Source organism: Conger conger, chromosome 14 (assembly GCF_963514075.1).
Source record: "Conger conger chromosome 14, fConCon1.1, whole genome shotgun sequence".
Classification (NCBI taxonomy): domain Eukaryota; kingdom Metazoa; phylum Chordata; class Actinopteri; order Anguilliformes; family Congridae; genus Conger; species Conger conger.
This window is the reverse complement of record NC_083773.1, coordinates 46,843,972-46,860,490: the sequence shown is the minus strand read 5'-3', so window position 1 is coordinate 46,860,490 and position 16,519 is coordinate 46,843,972. Positions and strand designations below refer to the sequence as shown.

The following is a 16,519-nucleotide window of genomic DNA, read 5'->3' as shown; positions in this document are numbered from 1 at the left end:
TTACAACAAATGTATGCACACCCACAATCAAAAGCCATGGGCCACAGGTGGCACAGATAATGCTGATATTTGAAATACTGCACATATCCACCCAACATTCCTTTATATTCCAAGGAGAAACAGCAAAAATACATATAGTACAAACACATCCAACCGAGAAACAGGAGCCGGGGTTGTGAGAGAGAAATAGCCTTATAATGGCTAATGTAATGGCATAAAAACAACAACATTTGAACCTACAATGATCTTCATGGGGTATTAGATACATCTGACAATACTGGACAAAGACCGCTGTAGGCCAAAAAGGTGTTGCCAACATTCAAAACAGAATAGGGGAAAATGACGAAAATAAAATTATTACTGTTCTTTAACCCTTTGGACGACAGGAATAATCCTGGTCTTTTTCCAAAAGGTACCCCTTCTGAGGTTGTTTTCCAAGTCAGAATTACTGCAAATATTACTGAAAAGTTTCAGACGCTCAAACACAGTGGAAGTGGATTTTTTCACACAATGGAGCCATAGTAACTAAATTATATTATGGGTGTTATGAGGAATACATAATGTAAGAATACATTATTGAGGACCAGGGGAGGTTATTTGGATGGCATTCCCACCTGGTGACCGGACCTGAACCCAACTCACAATCTGTGGGAAATGACCCCAGGGAACAGGCCGAACGTCACATAACATCAGCTGATCAGCTATGGGAAGTGTAGAGTAAGTGTTGGGATGAAATGGAAGATGTTATATTGCAGAAGCTGGTGGAATCAATGGCAAGCAGAGGTGGTAATCAAGGTGGACACACCAAGGCTATTTTTGAGCTTCGATAAATACGCACTATTATTCACTTAAATTGTTAAAAATAATGTTCCCTGACCGAGCAGATCACTGAGTGTCAGAGTCGCCCTGTAGACCGCCACAACATTCACTGATGAAAACGGCACAAAAATGGAAAATATAATGCTTCTAAACTAATCAATTATTGCACATGCCTGGGCAGTCCATGTCTGAGAGCTGCACACAAACCTGAACCTGAGAGATATTTTCATTACCCCCCAAGTTAATTTGTGTGAAGGATTTAACCAGACTTGGGGTAAAGTAAAGGATTAAAGTATTTGTGAAACCCCAGGTGTTTACAGGTACCTTTAAAGGAAACATCTATTTCCAACAATATTCAAAAGTAAATTATATGGTTATACTCTTGGTAGTACCTGACCCAGGTAAATGGACACTGTGCAGCCAGTCTCATGCTCTCAGTGCCCCTGAACTTCAACTGTGTCAAAGGCTTTAGACAAGTCTACAAAAAGAGTGGCACAAGGCTCATGATTATCCAATGCATCAACAATGTTATTCTCAATCAGAGAGGCAGCAGAGATGGTACTCTGTATAGAAACGGAGATACTGATAAGACAGGAGAGACATGGGCCCTCCTGAACCACGGGCCCAGTGCCACTACACCCACTGCACTGCCTACATCACCACCACTCACCACTGCACTGCCTATATGACCACCACTCACTACTGCACTGCCTACATCACCACCACTCACTACTGCACTGCCTATATCACCACCACTCACCACTGCACTGCCTATATCACCACCACTCACTACTGCACTGCCTATATCACCACTGCTCACTACTGCACTGCCTATATCACCACTGCTCACTACTGCACTGCCTATATCACCACCGCTCACCACTGCACTGCCTATATCACCACCACTCACTACTGCACTGCCTATATCACCACTGCTCACTACTGCACTGCCTATATCACCACTGCTCACTACTGCACTGCCTATATCACCACCACTCACTACTGCACTGCCGATATCACCACCTCTCACTACAGCACTGCCTATATCACCACTGCTCACTACTGCACTGCCTATATCACCACTGCTCACTACTGCACTGCCTACATCACCACCACTCACTACTGCACTGCCTATATCACCACCACTCACTACTGCACTGCCTATATCACCACTGCTCACTACTGCACTGCCTATATCACCACCACTCACTACTGCACTGCCTATATCACCACTGCTCACTACTGCACTGCATATATCACCACCACTCACTACTGCACTGCCTATATGACCACACTCACTACTGCACTGCCTATATCACCACTGCTCACTACTGCACTGCCTATATCACCACCACTCACTACTGCACTGCCTACATCACCACCACTCCTACTGCACTGCCTACATCACCACTGCTCACTACTGCACTGCCTACATCACCACCGCTCACCACTGCACTGCCTATATCACCACTGCTCACTACTGCACTGCCTATATCACCACCACTCACTACTGCACTGCCTATATCACCACCACTCACTACTGCACTGCCTATATCACCACTGCTCACTACTGCACTGCCTATATCACCACCACTCCTACTGCACTGCCTACATCACCACCGCTCACCACTGCACTGCCTACATCACCACCACTCCTACTGCACTGCCTACATCACCACCGCTCACCACTGCACTGCCTATATCACCACTGCTCACTACTGCACTGCCTATATCACCACCACTCCTACTGCACTGCCTACATCACCACCGCTCACCACTGCACTGCCTACATCACCACCACTCCTACTGCACTGCCTACATCACCACCGCTCACCACTGCACTGCCTATATCACCACACTCACTACTGCACTGCCTATATCACCACCACCACTCACTACTGCACTGCCTACATCACCACCACTCACTACTGCACTGCCTATATGACCACACTCACTACTGCACTGCCTATATGACCACACTCACTACTGCACTGCCTATATCACCACTGCTCACTACTGCACTGCCTATATCACCACCACTCACTACTGCACTGCCTATATGACCACACTCACTACTGCACTGCCTATATCACCACTGCTCACTACTGCACTGCCTATATCACCACTGCTCACTACTGCACTGCCTATATCACCACCACTCACTACTGCACTGCCTATATCACCACCACTCTATTATATCACCTATATCCACTGCCAGAACCTGCAGGTTCTTTCTGTATAATATACGCCGTATCCGTCATCTCCTGACTGAGAAAGCCACCCAGCTCCTAGTCCAGGCGCTCGTCATTTCCCGCCTGGATTACTGCAACTCCCTCCTAGCCGGTCTCCCAGCGTGTGCCATCAAGCCCCTCCAGCTGGTCCAGAATGCTGCAGCCCGCCTGATCACCAGTCAGCCCAGGTCGGCTCATGTCACCCCGCTTCTCATTGGCCTCCACTGGCTTCCCATTGCCGCACGCATCCGTTTCAAGGCCCTAGTGTTGGCATTTCAGGCTGCTAAGGGGACTGCCCCACCTTACATACAATCCCTGATCACTCCCTACTCCCCAGCTACACCACTCCGGTCTGCCAGCTCTGGTCGCCTTACGGTTCCCTCTCTGCGTGCACCTGGCGGTCGAGCTGCACGTTCACGCCTGTTTTCCGTTCTGGTTCCTCAGTGGTGGAATGACTTGCCTACCACTGTCAGAACAGCAGAATCCCTCCCCCTATTTCGACGGAGACTCAAAACCCACCTTTTCAAACTCTACCTTAGTCCTCCCTCCTGATTTCCCCTGCCCCTCCTTTCTGATATCCCTATCCTTGTCTAACCCCCCCTTTGGATTAAAAGCGTCTGCCAAATGACTAAAATGTAAATGTAAAATGCACTCACTGCATACAATACACTCATGGAATAAGGGGGCTGAAATGATCTACCTTTCCCCCTGCCAAACATGTTGGTGCCCTGAAATTGGGGCTATGTATAAAAAGTGCTGTAATTTGTATATGCTGAAACCAAAAAACTATAAAATCACCCTTTCATTTATTCACCCTTTAATAAAAGCAGTTTTATTCTCGGTATTACATGGTATTTTGACCCTACTCCCAAGAGTTAGGGTCCTCTAAAATACAGCGAAGTGACATTTGCAGAGATAACAATCTACATCGTTCTTACCTTCAGCATGACTGTTACTTGCAGGTTGGTGCGTTGTGTTGTACCAGCTCTGCAGTGCAGATGCACTGAATTTGCATGTTACCAGGATTCAGATTAGTGCCTAAACAGAAGCCCTTCTGACTCATTGTGCTAATTAACGGTCCCACGGCACTTTTCACAAAGACTAAACGACTCTCCTGTGTCATGGCCAAATCCCCAGTATGGACCTCTCAATTGAATCATCCGCCAGTTTAACCAGATTAATAAATCCCTACATCTAGTGAGCATTCAAAATGGCTGCCATGCACCACCTAGATGTGGTGGTGCTTTCTGTGAGCAATACAGAAAAGGGAATTGCCACATACACACACACCAAGTACATTTATAGGAACCAAGTGTGTATAGGAACGTGGCACATCTGTACAGCCTATTTCTGGTTGATGCGAAACAATTTAGAATAGTTCTCTAGACTAGTATTCATTCCCTAAAAGCATGTTTATGCTGGGAGTTCACGTAAGGAAACCAGCCATTCCCATGTGAATTTGCACTAAATAACAGGCCTGATGACGCACGCCGACTGCGTGTTGTATATGCCGTTGGCTAATAACTCTCCACACACACAGTAAACACCTGCTACATTGCGCGAGCTGTTAGATAATCTTACTACAGCTCGGTAGGCCTATCCTGGGTGGGCAGATTGTTCGCTGCTGAAAGCCGTCCGTATAAACACCCGCCATATGGGTGCTGTGGGTTTTAGAGACCAGTCACTGCCTCCCGTGATAACGTCATTAGCACCCCTGCACATACAACCCTGACTGCGATCACCTTCGCCATGACCCAGTTCCAATGACCCACACCTCGTCAAGCATGCTGACCGTTAAATAAAACATTCAACATCTTCACCGATACTCAAAAGTTCATATTTGGGTTGGTAGGCTAACATGCTAAATAAAATGAAATGACACTTGTCAGGGATCTTATTTAAGTGTTTATATACACAAAATATACACAATTGCACCACTATCTGAAAAGTAGGATATTCCAAAGATGATTTCTGTTCTTACCCAGGATCGATTGAAAAGTCTACTTTTATTTTCTTGTTGGGAATATTGGTGATGAATGAGCTTGTGATTCCCCACCCTCTGCTGCTTAGCTGAGCCAATATCTGAGCGCAAATAATAAACAAAATTATTAAATATTAGCAGGTCAGAAAAAATTATATTTGCCAGCATTGTATTATATTAGCCTATGTTATATTTTATGTGTCAGGGAAATAGATTATGTCATTTGAACCATAATTTCAACCATCCAATGGGATATTTTTTAAAGGTGCATACTAAGCAGGTAAGCATACCTTTGACAGTTACAGAAATTATCCAAATGGTCACAGAAATTAAGTGGTTAGGTGGTTACCCTTTAAATCACTAGAGGTGATTGTTTAAAGAGATGAATGTCCCTACAGTGGGAGGGAGAGAGAGAGAGAGAGAGAGAGAGAGAGAGATGTATAAACCATGCTTTATAAAAAATATTTTGATTGCTCATCTCACTGACAGGCGGAATGTCCAGGGGTCAGAACGTAAAGGTCCCGCCATGCGCTTTCACTCGTTATGTTTGACCTCCTGGCTGAGGAATTACTGAGGAATTGTGCTAATTGGCAAATCCAGGTTATTGGATTTGGAATAAAATACTGTAGAGGACTTTTACTTTCTGAACCTGGATTTATTTATTTTAACTATCATTGCCCTTGATTTGGCCTCACAGCAAGGAGGTCCTGGGTTCGAATCCCCATCGGCTGGGGCCTCTCTGTGTGGAGTTTGCATGTTCTCCCCGTGTCTGCGTGGGTTTCCTCCGGGTACTCCGGTTTCCTCCCACAGTCCAAAGACATGCAGGTTAGGCTGATTGGAGAGTCTAAATTGCCCGTAGGTATGAGTGTGTGAGTGAATGGTGTGTGTGCCCTGCGATGGACTGGCGACCTGTCCAGGGTGTATTCCTGCCTTTCGCCCAATGTATGCTGGGATAGGCTCCAGCCCCCCTGCGTCCCTGTTCAGGATAAGCGGGTTCAGATAATGGATGGATGGATGGATGCCCTTGACTTGACAAGCCTTTTCTGTGCCTTGAAGGAATTATAAAGGCAGTTTATGAGCATATTATACAGTACCCTGTGGACTTCATCATATCTGTCTGTAAAGGGACATTCCTACACTGCATTCACTGTGTGCCCTGCATTCACTGCATTCACGGTGTGCACTGCATTCACTGTGTGCCCTGCATTCACTGCATCCACTGTATGCCCTGCATTCACTGTGTGCCCTGCATTCACTGTGTGCCCTCCATGCACTGTGTGCCCTGCATTCACTGTGTGCCCTGCGTTCACTGTGTGCCCTGCATTCACTGCATCCACTGTGTGACCTGCATTCACTGTGTGCCCTGCATCCACTGTGTGCACTGCGTCCACTGCATTCACTGTGTGCCCTGCATTCACTGTTGCTATAATTTTGCTCAGACTACACAGGACTCTGTAGGGCTCTATAACGGCTTTCTGGGTGAAGCTGCTTAAAAGACAGCCCAATTTAGGTACGCCAGCAACAACGAAGAAAAAATACAATGGAAGCATCTTCCCTGCGTGGTGACTTTAAGAGACTGTCAGTCTCTTCCACAACAAGAGAAAGGTGACCATAGCAACAGGTCTACAGACCGTACAACCTGTAACGCTTTGCAGCATACAGGCTAGTATTATAATAGCTCTGCGCACATTAGCATTACGTGTTGTGTCAAGTATCATTGCAGGGTTGCTAAATACGAGTCTCACCTATACTGATTCCGTTTATTTTAAGATGTTGCAAACATGATACAGCACAAAATATGTAGAAACGGGTGGAACAAAGCTTGGGTAAACCCGCTACCCGCCAGCTTGGGCATTTTTAGCTAAATGTAATAACAGAGTGTTTTCTTTTCATTTTAAAGAAAGGGACTTACTTTTGAAATGAGCATTCGCTTGGAGTTGAGCAGTATCTGCTGCGGTAATCGTGAAAGACGTGACAGCTTTCAGGAGACCGATCGCCGAAATGACAGATGGTGAGGTGCACAGACCAGAGCGGCCATCCACGCTGTCCTCGCCTTCCTCTGACGTCACTTAGGGAGCAGGGAAATGTTTGTCTTTTGACTACTGCAGGCGCAGGCTAATCGCCTTTGCTTTAAAAATAAAGGAATTATATTTCTGCCATATATTAGCCTACCATTTAATTCCCTAAACATATTAGAGCATACATATATTACATATATTCTCCTTTTTTACTTTTACTAAAAATGAGTCTTTCAACATCGCAGGTAACTAGCTACAAGACATTAGTCATATTAGATATCCATAAAACTCTTTGTCTTTTGTCTTTAATCTTACCTCTGCTACGTGAAACAATGACACATGCAATTAAGAATAATTCATTTGCAACCTACTGTAATATACATATAGGCCTACATTTCACAGTTTTTATTTATTTATTTTTTATTCTTTTAACATTTTAGCATCTTCCTGATTGCTAAAATAGATTTGACTTTATAATGAAAAAGGCAAGAGTGCTTAAAATATAGTTTCAGGCTGTTTCCTCAATATTTTAAATGGGAAATGGGCCTATAATTTATAGACATGCCCTGACTGTTTTTTTAAATCTGGGTACTCTTTTTTCTAGCAATCTGTGTAATATTCTTGTATTTGCCGCATTATGAAATATAATTTTATTGTGTTATTGTTATTGAAAAATACAGTGAAAATGCAGCATTATTATTTTGGATGTGGATGGAAACGGCAAAAGAATCTTTTCTCATATAAATTTTGTTTTTCACATTATAGTTATTTATTTTAAAAAAACTATTATAAGCCAATTAACAAGCTATGATTATGATATTCTGAATAGCCTACAAATACATTTCGGGTTTCATATCGAGGAAATGCATTGATTCATTCTATTATAAATGTTATAATATTAACAGTCGTGTTTTCATAAGGTGTAAGCTAGCTACCTTACACTGCATACGGGGATGGTTTTCTATAACTGCGGCAATGTGCTTCACGTGCTATTGAGAAGGGACAATCTTTCCCTGGGAAGGTAAAGCTTTGACCGTCTTCCTGTTTTTGTTTTGCTTTTCTTGCAGACACTTGAGTAAAGCGGTCAGGAGTGTCCTCCGCGTGCACTGGGGTGGTAAGACAAGCTCCGCGTTTCCTGCCATTGTTCCACCGTCAGCCCAGATGAACCACGACGAAGCTTAAACGGCTTCCCTGCCCAGCCAAGCACGCTAATTATTTTTAGTTTCCATGGATACAGCGCCTGTACCAGCCCCTCGGTTGTGGACGGGAGACCCCGTTTAAAAGCCGTTAGATGGCGGGAGATATTTGGCTATAACTTCAATCTATCCAGGGTTAAGTATGGATGCTGCACATTCTGTAATCCTGCTCAATTTGTGCACATTTGGCATTGCCGAATGTAAAACAAAATTGCACTGCAAATGTGAAATGTCATTACAAAAAAACACGCACACATTTTTCACTTCCTACTCAATAACTCCAAGATAACAATCAAAAGCAGTAAAATTTACAAACGGTTTGTGTACAATTTAAACAAACATTGTCTGAGGTTACAATTGTGGAGTTGGCTATGTGTGTGATTTCTAACACAGGTGTGGCAGAATTGGAACAATGAAAAATAACTGCATAAATCATTAAGATCTGCATGTTCCAGGCCAAAAAGCACTTGGCTCAAAATGGCATATCCTGCATGGATGTTTAAACCAGCAACCAATTAGGAATGCCATTTCTTTTAGTTCATTTGCAAGATTGGATGAGTTGTGGTTTCCACATTTTGTCTCTTGTTTCTATTCTATCAGGCGTGTAAAGCAGGTGACCCAGATGCAGGACCAAGGCGTAGGATTTATAATAAGAGTCTTTAAAAAGCCAGTAACATTACAAATCCATTACATTACATTTGGCAGAGCGATGTACAGTTGATTAGACTAAGCAGGAGACAATCCCCCCTAGAGCAATGCAGGGTTATGGGCCTTGCTCAAGGGCCCAACGGCCGTGCGGATCTTATTGTGGCTACAGTGGGGATCGAACCACCAACCTTGTGGGTCCCAGTCATGTACCTTAACCACTACACTACAGGGCGCCCCCAACTCTGCCATATAGGTCTTTGTTGTTTAAACTACATTGTCTTGTCCTGTGAACAGGCTTGCCAGGGAGGCGAGACTACTATCATGGGAGACTTCAATTACCCAAATATTAACTGGAATTTGGTGACCAGACAAGGAAAAAGCAGGCAGGAATTTTTGGATGTTGTCAATGACCTTTTTTTGACACAGTATGTCAGTCAGCCTACAGGAGGGTATAAGGTGGGCTGGCTGGAATACCCTTTATTAGTTGCACTGTTACACATTGTCTGTAGATGGGTGAAGTGACGTACATTTGGTGCCATAAAAGTTTAAAATCTCCCACAACAACACACCATTCTATTCCAGTCGGCCATAGTCCCTTCTCTGCACCTTGTTAGGGTGCATGAAGGGCTGACAAGGGAAGACCATCTGTTTTCTTGTCAATCACTCTGTCTCAGTAGTCTCAGGGTTCAGGCACAGGAATGAAGTAAGCGTGGGGCGTTTCATGACAAAGCAGATTTTGGGTATATTCATGTTTAGTATTGTTTTGCTTGTTTCAGTGCGACTGGTGCAATGGTCTAATTTCCACAACAGTAAACTTAGGACTTGGTAACCATCCAGGAACCCAGGGAGAAGTGTGGAAACCGGCCCACGTGAAGCTACCTGTCTCTATCTCTTGACCAGCATCCATCCATCCATCCATCCATTATCTTAACCCGCTTATCCTGAACAGGGTCCAGGGGGGCTGGAGCCTATCCCAGCATACATTGGGCAAAAGGCAGGGATACATCCTGGACAGGTCGCCAGTCCATCGCAGGGCACACACACCATTCACTCACACACTCATACCTACGGGTAATTTAGACTCTCCAATCTGCCTAACCTGCATGTCTTTGGACTGTGGGAGGAAACCGGAGTACCCGGAGGAAACCCACACAAACACAGGGAGAACATGCAAACTCCACACAGAGAGGCCCCGGTCGACGGGGATTCAAACCCAGGACCTCCTTGCTGTGAGGTGGCAGCGCTACCCACTGCACCATCCGTGCCACCTCTTGACCAGCATTTTTAGATGGAGATCAAAGGCCTGGGTTTGGCTTATAAGCAGGGGAAATCAAGCGATCTAGGCAGGTCTTTAGCCAGACCACCATATGTAGTCTATTACCAGGTATGACTTTTAAGACTCTGTGATTTGGTTTCTTCTGTAATACTTTAATGTATATTTTATTTGGAATTAGAATGTGGTTAACTAAGTGACCTACCTGGTAAAACAAATTGTTATACTTGATTTGTGTGGTTTTCCTTACTGACACTCAATGTTACACAGGGAATGCTTGGTTACCCCCTCAAGTTGGTCTAGGGAGGATGTAAATTTACGCTTAATGTATCACGGTGTATTGCAAATTGTAAATTACTCGCCTCCGCGTGGTGGTTCATTCATGTGGAGAACAGTCGTAGCGAATGTTGGTCTTCTTGGGTCCCTGAGCTGCCATCAGCCACACCCAAAAGTAGCTATTCCTGCAACCTCTGAAATGACTGCAGATATCTAGCCAGCTTGTGAGACATTCACATAATGGCTGATGTGACATGCGGTGGGACCAGCAGAGGACTGTTCAGCAGAGTACATCTCAGTACAGGATTCCTGTCGCAATCAAGTCAAAATTATAATTAAGAATCTACCAAAGGTAGATAACTAATCTAAATTACTATTAAAATGGAGTCAGATATAACGATGATAGATTTATTGCCTCTATTGTGGAGATTCTTGGTCAGACCGGACCAGTAGAAAGCGGAAGGCAGAGTGGTACTACTGTCTTTGTAACTTGGTTTATCTATTGGCAGATCTAGTCTCTCCGCATAGTGGTCAGTAACATTTAACCTTACTAACATTCTTTCACAAGACCAGAAGGACAAGCACGCGATACCTTTGCCCTCGCTAAATTCTGTCATTGGGTTAGCGTGGGGTTTTACAAGGGCAGTCGATTTTAGATCTGGTAATATGTAATGATTCAGACAGGATTGGCAGGATAGGGGTAAAGGACAGCACTGAGAGTAATAAAGTGGAATATTATAATATGCATGCTAAGGTTAAAAAAGAACTAAGGTTGGCCAAAAGGCAATTTGAAAAGAAAATTGCGGATGAATTGCTCAATGCAATTCGAAACAGTTCTTTCAATACTGCAGTAGGAAAAGGAAAATTAAAGAGGAGGTTGAGTGCATTAAGAATAACAAAGGAGAACTGCTGTATAAGATTAAAGATATTGCTGAGGCCTTAAATGGCTATTTTGTTGTGAGTTTTACCAGGGAGGAGGTTACTAGTAGGCCGGAAGGCATACTCAATACTAACAATGTCTTAGCCAATATTGAGATAGGGGATAAATAAATATTGGATAAATTACATAAACTAAAGACAAATAGTTTGCAGGTATATTCCCAAGGGTACTCAAAGAGTTAAGTGAGATCATTTTTAAACCACTGACAAGTAATTTTAGACAGTCCTTAGAAACCGGAGAAATACCGGATGACTGAAAACAAGGTAATATAATACCAATATATAGGAAAGGGGACTGTACCGATCTCGGAAACTACAGGCCTGTCAGTCTAACTTGTATCACACGTAAAATACTGGAATCTATATTTAAGGACAAACTGGAATTATTTCTTGAAAATAATAATATTCTAAGGAATAGCCAGCATGGTTTTGAAAGGGTAGGTCATGCCTGACAAACCGTTTGGCATTCTTTGAGGAAGCTACCAAGTGTTTTGAGGTTACAGGGCTTATGATATTGTATACCTAGATTTCCAAAAAGCATTTGATAAGGTACCACATGACACTCATTATCAAAATGAGGACGGCAGGAATTATAGGAGTGGTGGCACGGATGGTGCAGTGGGTAACACTGCCGCCTCACAGCAAGGAGGTCCTGGGTTTGAATCCCTGTTGGCTGGGGCCTCTCTGTGTGGAGTTTGCATGTTCTCCCCGTGTTCGCGTGGGGTTCCTCCGGGTACTCCGGTTTCCTCCCACAGTCCAAAGACATGCAGGCTGATTGGAGAGTCTAAATTGCCCGTAGGTATGAGTGTGTGAGTGAATGGTGTGTTTGCCCTGCGATGGACTGGCGACCTGTCCAGAATGTATTCCTACCTTTCGCCCAATGTATGCTGGGATAGGCTCCAGCCCCCCTGTGACCCTGTTCAGGATAAGTGGGTTAAGATAATGGATGGATGGATGGATGGATGGAATTATAGGAGCCATTTCGAAATGGGTTCAGAATTGGCTACGGGAAAGGACACAAAGAGTAGTAGTAGGAAGGGCCTTGTCTGAGCAGGGTATTGTGGGAAGTGGAGTCCCACAGGGATCGGTGCTGGGGCCACTGCTCTTCCTCATTTACATAAATGACCTAGACATGGGCATTGAAAGTAATTTAGTAAAATTTTCAGATGATACAAAACTCGGAGGTTTAGCTAATAGTATAGACTCTACTAAAGTAATCCAGGAAGACATAAACAGAATCCAGAAGTGGGCGGATACCTGGCAAATTAAATTTAATACAACTAAATGTAAAGTTCTACACGTGGGAAATAAAAACATAAGGCAGGATTACTTCATGGGGGTACAAAATTACATAAATCTCAAGTGGAAAAAGACTTGGGGGTCATAGAGTTCACCAAAGCTTTTCCGGTTCTAGTCAATGTGCGGTAGCAGTAAAGAAGGCCAATAGGATGTTAGGATACATATCCAGGAGTATTGATTATAAATCCAAGGAAGTTATACTCACCTTATACAATATTCTTGTTCGACCACACTTGGAGTACTGTGTGCAGTTTTGGGGACCGCACTATAAGAAGGACATAGAGGCACTAGAAAAGGTTCAGAGAAGGGCAACCAGATTGATTCCATGTATAAAAGATAAGAGTTACGAAGATAGACTTAGGATGCTTAATTTCTTTAAGCTTATTAAAGGAGGCTAAGGGAGGATTTGATTGAGGCTTTTAAATTCATTAAAGGGATTAACAACGTAAAGCATAGGGGATTCTTCAGCAGAACGAGAGGACTCAAATGGAAATTGGCAAAGGAGAAATTCTGTACAGATATTCGGAAGTATTTGTTTCACACAGCGAATGGTCAATGTATGGAATAGCTCGCCAGCACATGTAGTGGAGGCAGAAACACTGGGGGTATTCAAGACCAGGCTTAATACAGTGTTAGATTTTATTCAGCTTTTAGGCAATTTAGGCAGTAGGTACAGGGCAGGAAAAGGCGAGCATTGCTGAATGGCCTGTTCTCGCCATTACCTTATGTTATGTTATGTTACGTTATGTTAACTGCGAGATCTGTGTTTGCTACTCTTTTTTGTAGCTCTTTTGCAGTGGTGTGTGGGTTCTTCTGAGCATTTCTCACAAGGTTTTGGGCCATTCTAACTGAAATGCCTTGACAATTGTTCCATGTATGTTCCATTTTATAATAATGTTGATTATTATAATGTTAATAAAAGTTTGAAACACTGAGAGAGTTTTGTTACCTTCTCCTTCTTTGTGAAATGTTTTGTTTAGAGGAACCCATGGTTATTACAGTTTTTTACGATTGCTTAAACAATTGTCACAGAATTTCGCTCATTGTGTCAAAACTCTACACACAAGCCAACACTTGGAAATAAACATCCGACTTCTGTGTCAAAATGAAACTCTATTTATTGATTGAGGTATCCAAACATTCCCAATCCAGATTTCATCCCATATCTGGTTCATAGTTACAGATACAGTGAGCACTTTTTATTATGTATTTATTAGACTTAGTGTTTTATTTATTGTTCTTCTGCTGCTGTAGCCCCATTCACTTCTAGGTTTGACTTGTTCTCAGAGATGGTATTCTGCATACCACTGCTGTGACGTGTGGTTATTTGAGTCACTGTCAGCTTGAACCCGTCATTAACAATGCGGTTTTTCCCACAGAACTTCTGCTCACTGGATGTTTTTGCACCATTCTTTGAAACTCTAGAGACTGTTGCGTGTGAAAAATCCTAGGGGATCAGCAGTTTTGAAGATACTCAAACCATTTTGTCTGGCACCGACAATCAGTCCACAGTCAAGTCACATCTCTTTCCCATTCTGGTATTTGGTCTGAACAAAACTGAACCTCTTGTCCATGTCTGAATGCCTTTATGCATTCCATTGCTGCCGCATGATTGGTTTTGGGAGACAGTTCTCCAATTTCTGCTGACATGTAAACTTCAAACTAAAGTATTTCAAATACGATTGGACCCAAGGCTGTAGCTCATGTTTGTGTGCATACTATGCATATTTTTCTCTGTTAGCTGTGCCAAAACTTTCACTCACACCAGCCTGTCTGGTTTTATTCCTAAAAATACCCTTCTTATTACACAGGTTAAATGTACAGGTTGTTAAGAACACATGCTGGCACGTGACATGGAACACCACTTTTAGCTACACGTGCCCTAGAGACCTCACCTTCAGTATGACTCAAATATAGTTTCATCATATCAGAGATCCAGTGCCAAAACAAAGGTTTCCATATTGTTACATAAAGACTGCGTCCAAAATCACATACTATCTTACTATTCATGTCAAAATAGTCTTAGTATGTCCGAAATCAAAGCTCTATAAAAGAGTGTGCTAAAGCTAGCCGGGTGCCACACTACATTTGGTGAAATATCTTAAGTGTGTGAGCATTGTACATTATGCTGGCACGAGTATCCCACAGTGAATTGCGCTAGGTCATGACCCAGCCAACAGAAGGGTGGTGTTCAAAACAAAGCGGTGAAAGAGTTGAACAATTTAAACACGAGTATTACCTTTAACTTATTTTTGCTGTTTTCATTACACAAAGTCACATCAACAAGCTTATGTGATCAACACACACTGTGCTTAAAGTGGCAGCATTCTATGTCGGCGTAGTATGTCCGAAAATCCATCTTACTTTTTGTTCGTATGCTAAAGCCACTTTATGTACACCAAATGATAGAATACATACAGCATATAGTGTGTAGTGTTTGATCGCAGACACAGCCTAGTCTCATTTTTCTTCTTCTGGTGTGAATTCCTTTTTGAAATATTTAGCAGAAACTTTTTTCCTGAACAAATTATACAATTTACTTTATTTTACCCACAATCCTTTTGGACAGCTGGATATCAGTCTGAAGCAGTTCAGAGTAAATAAGGGTACGACATCAGTGCCCCACCTAGGAACCAACCTACAGTGACCTGTTCCCTAGCAGTCATGCTAATGATAAACATGACAGGGGCAGTCTGTAGCCCTGTGGCTAAGGAACATGCCTGGGACCCAGAAGTGGTTGAAGCCCCAGTGTCACCACGTCCACAGAGCTGTTGGGACCTTGACCAAAGCCCTTAATCCCGCTTTGCTCCAGGGGGATAGTATAGTGGACCCAAAAGCATCACCTGTTTAATCTGCAGCAGATACAAAAGATACAGGTGGTCTTAGAAAGCAGGTTAGCATTTACAGTTTTTGATGATTGCTTACGCACTAAAATTGAATGCTTAGACAAAAGCATCAGAACCTTTTGTAATCGTGCCTTAATCAAAGACACCAAAAGTACAAACACATTTTCTGCTTTCCACTATGTTTGCAATTCTGCCACACACTTCTTGCAAAACACAAAACACTGTTTCGTACATTAGACACTTTTTTCAAGAATGAAATCTCTTGCAATCATTGTGAAAACACACCTGAAATTGGCAACAACAACACACACACACCCACAGAAAACACTTATACATCAATTGACCACCAATCAGTCTGAGCCTTAGCACTACAAATAGACCTCAGATAAGCTCACATCTTTTGTGAGAACTTTGCAAAAATGGAGGCTGTGAGAGCAAGAGGAAGAGGTAGAGGTAGAGGCAGAGAGAGAGAGGATTTGGAGGAGGACGAAGACAAGAACAGAGACAGGGATCAGTATCGTATTTCTAACGATATTAGGGCCACTTTGGTGGACCGTGTCATAAATCATGAAGAGGGAGGCTGGGCAGAGAGTCCAGCCCAATCTGAGTCACTACACGGTAGCATCCACAATACAGACATTTAGACTGGAGAACAGGCGTGCCTTCAACTTTATACACTAGACTGTACCTGTGTAATTGTTGCACATCATTGTGTATCACAGTACAATACAATCCATCCATCCATTATCTGAACCTGCTTATCCTGAACAGGGTCGCAGGGGGCTGGAGCCTATCCCTACATACATTGGGCAAAAGGCAGGAATACACCCTGGACAGGTCGCCAGTCCATCGCAGGGCACACACACCATTCACTTACACTCTCCAATTCATTTTAGACTCTCCAATCAGCCTAACATGCATGTCTTTGGACTGTTGGAGGAAACCGGAGTACCCGGAGGAGAACATGCAAACTCCGCACAGAGAGGCCCCAGC

General features: G+C 43.3%; 1 protein-coding gene across 1 annotated transcript in view; it reads right to left on the bottom strand.

Moving 5' to 3' along the window:
• Window positions 1–7,075, bottom strand: part of LOC133109505 (rho GTPase-activating protein 40) — a 70,750-nt gene extending 63,675 nt beyond the window's left edge. The window contains exon 1 of the mRNA XM_061218828.1: window positions 6,944–7,075. The gene's annotated coding sequence lies outside the window, so the exon portion shown is untranslated. The remainder of the gene's footprint in view (window positions 1–6,943) is intronic.
• Window positions 7,076–16,519: the final 9,444 nt, after the last annotated feature.